At 60.3% G+C, this 10,613-nt stretch overlaps 1 non-coding gene across 1 annotated transcript; it reads right to left on the minus strand.

Moving 5' to 3' along the window:
- Positions 1 to 7,286: 7,286 nt before the first annotated feature.
- Positions 7,287 to 7,405, minus strand: LOC148058139 (5S ribosomal RNA). The gene has a single exon (XR_015710124.1). It is a non-coding gene; the product is annotated as a 5S ribosomal RNA (ribosomal RNA).
- Positions 7,406 to 10,613: the final 3,208 nt, after the last annotated feature.

The raw sequence follows: 10,613 nt of genomic DNA on the forward strand, positions 1-10,613 counted from the left end.
CTCGGAAAAAATTTCTTTCGTCAGGCAAAAGAACCAGAGTTTTCAGCGGTCATCCACTCCAACCTTGTCCGATTTTGAGGCACCAGGCTCGGCCACCCTCCGAGCCTTTTCACTCCCTCTCCTGTTATGGTGCCTCCCTATTAACCTCTAGGTGGTTGCGCTCGTGACATCAAAAAGACCACTTTTTGCAGAGCAGTCACACTCGGAAAAAATTTCTTTCGTCTGGCAAAAGAACCAGAGTGTTCAGCGGTCATCCACTCCAACCTTGTCCGATTTTGAGGCACCAGGCTCGGCCACCCTCCGAGCCTTTTCACTCCCTCTCCTGTTATGGTGCCTCCCTATTAACCTCTAGGTGGTTGCGCTCGTGACATCAAAAAGACCACTTTTTGAGGAGCAGTCACACTCGGAAAAAAATTCTTTCGTCTGGCAAAAGAACCAGAGTTTTCAGCGGTCATCCACTCCAACCTTGTCCGATTTTGAGGCACCAGGCTCGGCCACCGTCCGAGCCTTTTCACTCCCTCTCCTGTTATGGTGCCTCCCTATTAACCTCTAGGTGGTTGCGCTCGTGACATCAAAAAGACCACTTTTTGCAGAGCAGTCACACTCGGAAAAAATTTCTTTCGTCTGGCAAAAGAACCAGAGTTTTCAGCGGTCATCCACTCCAACCTTGTCCGACTTTGAGGCACCAGACTCGGCCACCCTCCGAGCCTTTTCACTCCCTCTCCTGTTATGGTGCCTCCCTATTAACCTCTAGGTGGTTGCGCTCGTGACATCAAAAAGACCACTTTTTGCAGAGCAGTCACACTCGGGAAAAATTTCTTTCGTCTGGCAAAAGAACCAGAGTTTTCAGCGGTCATCCACTCCAACCTTGTCCGATTTTGAGGCACCAGGCTCGGCCACCGTCCGAGCCTTTTCACTCCCTCTCCTGTTATGGTGCCTCCCTATTAACCTCTAGGTGGTTGCGCTCGTGACATCAAAAAGACCACTTTTTTCAGAGCAGTCACACTCGGGAAAAATTTCTTTCGTCTGGCAAAAGAACCAGAGTTTTCAGCGGTCATCCACTCCAACCTTGTCCGATTTTGAGGCACCAGGCTCGGCCACCCTCCGAGCCTTTTCACTCCCTCTCCTGTTATGGTGCCTCCCTATTAACCTCTAGGTGGTTGCGCTCGTGACATCAAAAAGACCACTTTTTTCAGAGCAGTCACACTCGGGAAAAATTTCTTTCGTCTGGCAAAAGAACCAGAGTTTTCAGCGGTCATCCACTCCAACCTTGTCCGATTTTGAGGCACCAGGCTCGGCCACCGTCCGAGCCTTTTCACTCCCTCTCCTGTTATGGTGCCTCCCTATTAACCTCTAGGTGGTTGCGCTCGTGACATCAAAAAGACCACTTTTTTCAGAGCAGTCACACTCGGGAAAAATTTCTTTCGTCTGGCAAAAGAACCAGAGTTATCAGCGGTCATCCACTCCAACCTTGTCCGACGTTGAGGCACCGATGTCGGCCAAGTTCTGAGCGTTCCACCGCCGAATGCCACTGGTCCTCAACACAGCGGACTTCCAATCCAACCTTGTCCGACTTTGAGGCACCGAAGTCGGCCTCAGCCCGAGCCTTCCCCCGCCGACCTCACTGGAGCCCGCCATCCAGGGACCGGCGGAGGTCGCCCGCATGACCGCGGCAAAGTGTCTCGAAGTCGGGCACGACCGCTCGAGTCACCCGCCAACCCGGTCCGGGGCACCTCCAGGGACCGGCGGAGGTCGCCCGCATGACCGCGGCAAAGTGTCTCAAAGTCGGGCACGACCGCTCGAGTCACCCGCCAACCCGGTCCGGGGCACCTCCAGGGACCGGCGGAGGACGCCCGCATGACCGCGACAAAGTGTCTCAAAGTCGGGCACGACCGCTCGAGTCACCCGCCAACCCGGTCCGGGGCACCTCCAGGGACCGGCGGAGGACGCCCGCATGACCGCGACAAAGTGTCTCAAAGTCGGGCACGACCGCTCGAGTCACCCGCCAACCCGGTCCGGGGCACCTCCAGGGACCGGCGGAGGACGCCCGCATGACCGCGACAAAGTGTCTCAAAGTCGGGCATGACCGCTCGAGTCACCCGCCAACCCGGTCCGGGGCACCTCCAGGGACCGGCGGAGGACGCCCGCATGACCGCGACAAAGTGTCTCAAAGTCGGGCATGACCGCTCGAGTCACCCGCCAACCCGGTCCGGGGCACCTCCAGGGACCGGCGGAGGACGCCCGCATGACCGCGACAAAGTGTCTCAAAGTCGGGCACGACCGCTCGAGTCACCCGCCAACCCGGTCCGGGGCACCTCCAGGGACCGGCGGAGGACGCCCGCATGACCGCGACAAAGTGTCTCAAAGTCGGGCACGACCGTTCGAGTCACCCGCCAACCCGGTCCGGGGAACCTCCGGGGACCGGCGGAGGTCGCCCGCATGACCGCGGCAAAGTGTCTCAAAGTCGGGCACGACCGCTCGAGTCACCCGCCAACCCGGTCCGGGGCACCTCCAGGGACCGGCGGAGGATGCCCGCATGACCGCGACAAAGTGTCTCAAAGTCGGGCACGACCGCTCGAGTCACCCGCCAACCCGGTCCGGGGCACCTCCAGGGACCGGCGGAGGACGCCCGCATGACCGCGACAAAGTGTCTCAAAGTCGGGCATGACCGTTCGAGTCACCCGCCAACCCGGTCCGGGGCACCTCCAGGGACCGGCGGAGGAGGCCCGCATGACCGCGACAAAGTGTCTCAAAGTCGGGCATGACCGCTCGAGTCACCCGCCAACCCGGTCCGGGGCACCTCCGGGGACCGGCGGAGGACGCCCGCATGACCGCGACAAAGTGTCTCAAAGTCGGGCACGACCGCTCGAGTCACCCGCCAACCCGGTCCGGGGCACCTCCAGGGACCGGCGGAGGACGCCCGCATGACCGCGACAAAGTGTCTCAAAGTCGGGCACGACCGCTCGAGTCACCCGCCAACCCGGTCCGGGGCACCTCCAGGGACCGGCGGAGGTCGCCCGCATGACCGCGACAAAGTGTCTCAAAGTCGGGCATGACCGCTCGAGTCACCCGCCAACCCGGTCCGGGGCACCTCCGGGGACCGGCGGAGGACGCCCGCATGACCGCGACAAAGTGTCTCAAAGTCGGGCACGACCGCTCGAGTCACCCGCCAACCCGGTCCGGGGCACCTCCGGGGAGCAGTGGAGGTCGCTCGCATGACCGCGACAAAGTGTCTCAAAGTCGGGCATGACCGCTCGAGTCGCCCGCCATCCCGGTCCGGAGCTCAACACTTTGTCGTTTTTTCCACTCCCTCCCCATTAACCTCTAGGTGGTTGCGCTCGTGACATCAAAAAGACCACTTTTTGAGGAGCAGTCACACTTAGGAAAAATCCGTTTGCGCTCACACCATCCCTCCCCATTAACCTCTAGGTGGTTGCGCTCGTGACATCAAAAAGACCACTTTTTGAGGAGCAGTCACACTTAGGAAAAATCCGTTTGCGCTCACACCATCCCTCCCCATTAACCTCTAGGTGGTTGCGCTCGTGACATCAAAAAGACCACTTTTTGAGGAGCAGTCACACTTAGGAAAAATCCGTTTGCGCTCACACCATCCCTCCCCATTAACCTCTAGGTGGTTGCGCTCGTGACATCAAAAAGACCACTTTTTGAGGAGCAGTCAGACACCGAGGTTTTCTGGATTTATGTCCGTTTTCCTGGTTCTCTGACTCGGGCACCTTGTGACCGACATCCCCCCCTTCCCTGGTTCTATTTTGCCGATACTTTGGTGAGTTTTCTACCCGCAAACCAAGCCCCCCAAGCCCGCCGCCTGGTGGGGGAGCATGCCGCCTGGCCCGGTTCTATTTTAGGTCACTTTGGTGAGTTTTCTACCCGCAAACCAAGCCCCCCAAGCCCGCCGCCTGGTGGGGGAAGAGGCCCCCTGGTCCCGGTTCTATTTTAGGACACTTTGGTGAGTTTTCTACCCGCAAACCAAGCCCCCCAAGCCCGCCGCCTGGTGGGGGAACATGCCCCCTGGTCCCGGTTCTATTTTAGGACACTTTGGTGAGTTTTCTACCCGCAAACCAAGCCCCCCAAGCCCGCCGCCTGGTGGGGGAACATGCCGCCTAGCCCGGTTCTATTTTAGGTCACTTTGGTGAGTTTTCTACCCGCAAACCAAGCCCCCCAAGCCCGCCGCCTGGTGGGGGAAGAGGCCCCCTGGTCCCGGTTCTATTTTAGGACACTTTGGTGAGTTTTCTACCCGCAAACCAAGCCCCCCAAGCCCGCCGCCTGGTGGGGGAACATGCCCCCTGGTCCTGGTTCTATTTTAGGACACTTTGGTGAGTTTTCTACCCGCAAACCAAGCCCCCCAAGCCCGCCGCCTGGTGGGGGAACATGCCCCCTGGTCCCGGTTCTATTTTAGGACACTTTGGTGAGTTTTCTACCCGGAAACCAAGCCCCCCAAGCCCGCCACCTGGTGGGGGAAGAGGCCCCCTGGTCCCGGTTCTATTTTAGGACACTTTGGTGAGTTTTCTACCCACACTGCAGGTCCCCAAATGCCGCCATCTGGTGGGGGAACATGCCGCCTGCACCGGTTCTATTTTAAGTCACTTTGGTGAGTTTTCTACCCACACTACGGGTCCCCAAATGCCGCCATCTGGTGGGGGAACATGCCGCCTGCACCGGTTCTATTTTAAGTCACTTTGGTGAGTTTTCTACCCACACTACGGCTCCCCAAATGCCGCCATCTGGTGGGGGAACATGCCGCCTGCACCGGTTCTATTTTAAGTCACTTTGGTGAGTTTTCTACCCACACTACGGGTCCCCAAATGCCGCCATCTGGTGGGGGAACATGCCGCCTGCACCGGTTCTATTTTAAGTCACTTTGGTGAGTTTTCTACCCACACTACGGGTCCCCAAATGCCGCCATCTGGTGGGGGAACATGCCGCCTGCACCGGTTCTATTTTAAGTCACTTTGGTGAGTTTTCTACCCACACTACGGGTCCCCAAATGCCGCCATCTGGTGGGGGAACATGCCGCCTGCACCGGTTCTATTTTAAGTCACTTTGGTGAGTTTTCTACCCACACTACGGGTCCCCAAATGCCGCCATCTGGTGGGGGAACATGCCGCCTGCACCGGTTCTATTTTAAGTCACTTTGGTGAGTTTTCTACCCACACTACGGGTCCCCAAATGCCGCCATCTGGTGGGGGAACATGCCGCCTGCACCGGTTCTATTTTAAGTCACTTTGGTGAGTTTTCTACCCACACTACGGGTCCCCAAATGCCGCCATCTGGTGGGGGAACATGCCGCCTGCACCGGTTCTATTTTAAGTCACTTTGGTGAGTTTTCTACCCACACTACGGGTCCCCAAATGCCGCCATCTGGTGGGGGAACATGCCGCCTGCACCGGTTCTATTTTAAGTCACTTTGGTGAGTTTTCTACCCACACCACGGGTCCCCAAATGCCGCCATCTGGTGGGGGAACTGCCGCCTAGTCCCGGTTCTATTTTAGGTCACTTTTCTCACTTTCTGACCCACAAATAATGCCCCAAATGCCGCCGCCTGGTGGGGGGAACTGCCGCCTAGTCCCGGTTCTATTTTAGGTCACTTTTCTCACTTTCTTACCCACAAATAATGCCCCAAATGCCGCCGCCTGGTGGGGGGAACTGCCGCCTAGTCCCGGTTCTATTTTAGGTCACTTTTCTCACTTTCTGACCCACAAATAATGCCCCAAATGCCGCCGCCTGGTGGGGGGAACTGCCGCCTAGTCCCGGTTCTATTTTAGGTCACTTTTCTCACTTTTCTACCCACAAATAATGCCCCAAATGCCGCCGCCTGGTGGGGGGAACTGCCGCCTAGTCCCGGTTCTATTTTAGGTCACTTTTCTCACTTTTCTACCCACAAATAATGCCCCAAATGCCGCCGCCTGGTGGGGGGAACTGCCGCCTAGTCCCGGTTCTATTTTAGGTCACTTTTCTCACTTTCTGACCCACAAATAATGCCCCAAATGCCGCCGCCTGGTGGGGGGAACTGCCGCCTAGTCCCGGTTCTATTTTAGGTCACTTTTCTCACTTTCTGACCCACAAATAATGCCCCAAATGCCGCCGCCTGGTGGGGGGGAACTGCCGCCTAGTCCCGGTTCTATTTTAGGTCACTTTTCTCACTTTCTGACCCACAAATAATGCCCCAAATGCCGCCGCCTGGTGGGGGGAACTGCCGCCTAGTCCCGGTTCTATTTTAGGTCACTTTTCTCACTTTCTTACCCACAAATAATGCCCCAAATGCCGCCGCCTGGTGGGGGGAACTGCCGCCTAGTCCCGGTTCTATTTTAGGTCACTTTTCTCACTTTCTGACCCACAAATAATGCCCCAAATGCCGCCGCCTGGTGGGGGGAACTGCCGCCTAGTCCCGGTTCTATTTTAGGTCACTTTTCTCACTTTTCTACCCACAAATAATGCCCCAAATGCCGCCGCCTGGTGGGGGGAACTGCCGCCTAGTCCCGGTTCTATTTTAGGTCACTTTTCTCACTTTTCTACCCACAAATAATGCCCCAAATGCCGCCGCCTGGTGGGGGGAACTGCCGCCTAGTCCCGGTTCTATTTTAGGTCACTTTTCTCACTTTCTGACCCACAAATAATGCCCCAAATGCCGCCGCCTGGTGGGGGGAACTGCCGCCTAGTCCCGGTTCTATTTTAGGTCACTTTTCTCACTTTCTGACCCACAAATAATGCCCCAAATGCCGCCGCCTGGTGGGGGGGAACTGCCGCCTAGTCCCGGTTCTATTTTAGGTCACTTTTCTCACTTTCTGACCCACAAATAATGCCCCAAATGCCGCCGCCTGGTGGGGGGAACTGCCGCCTAGTCCCGGTTCTATTTTAGGTCACTTTTCTCACTTTCTTACCCACAAATAATGCCCCAAATGCCGCCGCCTGGTGGGGGGAACTGCCGCCTAGTCCCGGTTCTATTTTAGGTCACTTTTCTCACTTTCTGACCCACAAATAATGCCCCAAATGCCGCCGCCTGGTGGGGGGAACTGCCGCCTAGTCCCGGTTCTATTTTAGGTCACTTTTCTCACTTTTCTACCCACAAATAATGCCCCAAATGCCGCCGCCTGGTGGGGGGAACTGCCGCCTAGTCCCGGTTCTATTTTAGGTCACTTTTCTCACTTTCTTACCCACAAATAATGCCCCAAATGCCGCCGCCTGGTGGGGGGAACTGCCGCCTAGTCCCGGTTCTATTTTAGGTCACTTTTCTCACTTTTCTACCCACAAATAATGGCAAAAAAAAATGCTTACAGCACCCAGTATTCCCAGGCGGTCTCCCATCCAAGTACTAACTGGGCCCGACCCTGCTTGGCTTCCGAGATCAGACGAGATCGGGCTCATTCAGGGTGGTGTGGCCGTAAGCGAGGGAAGCGCTTGTGAAATGCCCCAAAGTGTTGAAAATGTTCCCCAGGCCCCTGGTTCCCCATCCCCGCAGGAGGAGGCTCCCCAGGCCCCCTGGTTCCCCATCCCCGCAGGAGGAGGCTCCCCAGGCCCCCTGGTGCAGGAGGAGGCTCCCCAGGCCCCTGGTTCCCCATCCCCGCAGGAGGAGGCTCCCCAGGCCCCCTGGTTCCCCATCCCCGCAGGAGGAGGCTCCCCAGGCCCCATGGTTCCCCATCACCGCAGGAGGAGGCTCCCCAGGCCCCTGGTTCCCCATCCCCGCAGGAGGAGGCTCCCCAGGCCCCCTGGTTCCCCATCCCCGCAGGAGGAGGCTCCCCAGGCCCCATGGTTCCCCATCACCGCAGGAGGAGGCTCCCCAGGCCCCCTGGTTCCCCATCCCCGCAGGAGGAGGCTCCCCAGGCCCCCTGGTGCAGGAGGAGGCTCCCCAGGCCCCCTGGTTCCCCATCCCCGCAGGAGGAGGCTCCCCAGGCCCCCTGGTTCTCCATGCCCGCAGGAGGAGGCTCCCCAGGCCCCTGGTTCCCCATGACCGCAGGAGGAGGCTCCCCAGGCCCCCTGGTTCTCCATCCCCGCAGGAGGAGGCTCCCCAGGCCCCCTGGTTCTCCATGCCCGCAGGAGGAGGCTCCCCAGGCCCCCATGTTCTCCATGCCCGCAGGAGGAGGCTCCCCAGGCCCCTTGGTTCTCCATCCCCGCAGGAGGAGGCTCCCCAGGCCCCTGGTTCTCCATCCCCGCAGGAGGAGGCTCCCCAGGCGCCCTGGTTCTCCATCCCCGCAGGAGGAGGCTCCCCAGGCCCCCTGGTTCTCCATCCCCGCAGGAGGAGGCTCCCCAGGCCCCATGGTTCCCCATCACCGCAGGAGGAGGCTCCCCAGGCCCCCTGGTTCCCCATCCCCGCAGGAGGAGGCTCCCCAGGCCCCCTGGTTCTCCATCCCCGCAGGAGGAGGCTCCCCAGGCCCCCATGTTCTCCATGCCCGCAGGAGGAGGCTCCCCAGGCCCCTTGGTTCTCCATCCCCGCAGGAGGAGGCTCCCCAGGCCCCTGGTTCTCCATCCCCGCAGGAGGAGGCTCCCCAGGCGCCCTGGTTCTCCATCCCCGCAGGAGGAGGCTCCCCAGGCCCCCTGGTTCTCCATGCCCGCAGGAGGAGGCTCCCCAGGCCCCCTGGTTCTCCATCCCCGCAGGAGGAGGCTCCCCAGGCCCCCTGGTTCCCCATCCCCGCAGGAGGAGGCTCCCCAGGCCCCCTGGTTCTCCATGCCCGCAGGAGGAGGCTCCCCAGGCCCCCTGGTTCTCCATCCCCGCAGGAGGAGGCTCCCCAGGCCCCTGGTTCTCCATCCCCGCAGTAGGAGGCTCCCCAGGCCCCCTGGTTCTCCATCCCCGCAGGAGGAGGCTCCCCAGGCCCCCTGGTTCTCCATCCCCGCAGGAGGAGGCTCCCCAGGCCCCCTGGTTCTCCATCCCCGCAGGAGGAGGCTCCCCAGGCCCCTTGGTTCTCCATCCCCGCAGGAGGAGGCTCCCCAGGCCCCTGGTTCCCCATCCCCGCAGGAGGAGGCTCCCCAGGCCCCCTGGTTCTCCATCCCCGCAGGAGGAGGCTCCCCAGGCCCCCTGGTTCCCCATCCCCGCAGGAGGAGGCTCCCCAGGCCCCCTGGTTCTCCATGCCCGCAGGAGGAGGCTCCCCAGGCCCCCTGGTTCTCCATCCCCGCAGGAGGAGGCTCCCCAGGCCCCTGGTTCTCCATCCCCGCAGTAGGAGGCTCCCCAGGCCCCCTGGTTCTCCATCCCCGCAGGAGGAGGCTCCCCAGGCCCCCTGGTTCTCCATCCCCGCAGGAGGAGGCTCCCCAGGCCCCCTGGTTCTCCATCCCCGCAGGAGGAGGCTCCCCAGGCCCCTTGGTTCTCCATCCCCGCAGGAGGAGGCTCCCCAGGCCCCTGGTTCCCCATCCCCGCAGGAGGAGGCTCCCCAGGCCCCCTGGTTCTCCATCCCCGCAGGAGGAGGCTCCCCAGGCCCCCTGGTTCTCCATCCCCGCAGGAGGAGGCTCCCCAGGCCCCCTGGTTCCCCATCCCCGCAGGAGGAGGCTCCCCAGGCCCCCTGGTTCTCCATGCCCGCAGGAGGAGGCTCCCCAGGCCCCCTGGTTCCCCATCCCCGCAGGAGGAGGCTCCCCAGGCCCCCTGGTTCTCCATCCCCGCAGGAGGAGGCTCCCCAGGCCCCCTGGTTCTCCATCCCCGCAGGAGGAGGCTCCCCAGGCCCCTGGTTCTCCATGCCCGCAGGAGGAGGCTCCCCAGGCCCCCTGGTTGGGAGAGGGGGAAAAAGAGCAAAGTGTTTAAAAATGCCCCAAAGTGTTGAAAATGTTCCCCAGGCCCCTGGTTCCCCATCCCCGCAGGAGGAGGCTCCCCAGGCCCCCTGGTTGGGAGAGGGGGAAAAAGAGCAAAGTGTTTAAAAATGCCCCAAAGTGTTGAAAATGTTCCCCAGGCCCCTGGTTCCCCATCCCCGCAGGAGGAGGCTCCCCAGGCCCCCTGGTTGGGAGAGGGGGAAAAAGAGCAAAGTGTTTAAAAATGCCCCAAAGTGTTGAAAATGTTCCCCAGGCCCCTGGTTCCCCATCCCCGCAGGAGGAGGCTCCCCAGGCCCCCTGGTTGGGAGAGGGGGAAAAAGAGCAAAGTGTTTAAAAATGCCCCAAAGTGTTGAAAATGTTCCCCAGGCCCCTGGTTCCCCATCCCCGCAGGAGGAGGCTCCCCAGGCCCCCTGGTTGGGAAAGGGGGAAAAAGAGCAAAGTGTTTAAAAATGCCCCAAAGTGTTGAAAATGTTCCCCAGGCCCCTGGTTCCCCATCCCCGCAGGAGGAGGCTCCCCAGGCCCCCTGGTTGGGAGAGGGGGAAAAAGAGCAAAGTGTTTAAAAATGCCCCAAAGTGTTGAAAATGTTCCCCAGGCCCCTGGTTCCCCATCCCCGCAGGAGGAGGCTCCCCAGGCCCCCTGGTTGGGAGAGGGGGAAAAAGAGCAAAGTGTTTAAAAATGCCCCAAAGTGTTGAAAATGTTCCCCAGGCCCCTGGTTCCCCATCCCCGCAGGAGGAGGCTCCCCAGGCCCCCTGGTTGGGAGAGGGGGAAAAAGAGCAAAGTGTTTAAAAATGCCCCAAAGTGTTGAAAATGTTCCCCGGCCTCCTGGTACCCCATCCCCGCATGAGGATGTCACCCAGGCCCCTGGT

This window comes from Callionymus lyra, unplaced genomic scaffold (assembly GCF_982586985.1).
Source record: "Callionymus lyra unplaced genomic scaffold, fCalLyr1.hap1.1 HAP1_SCAFFOLD_138, whole genome shotgun sequence".
Taxonomy (NCBI): Eukaryota; Metazoa; Chordata; class Actinopteri; order Syngnathiformes; family Callionymidae; genus Callionymus; species Callionymus lyra.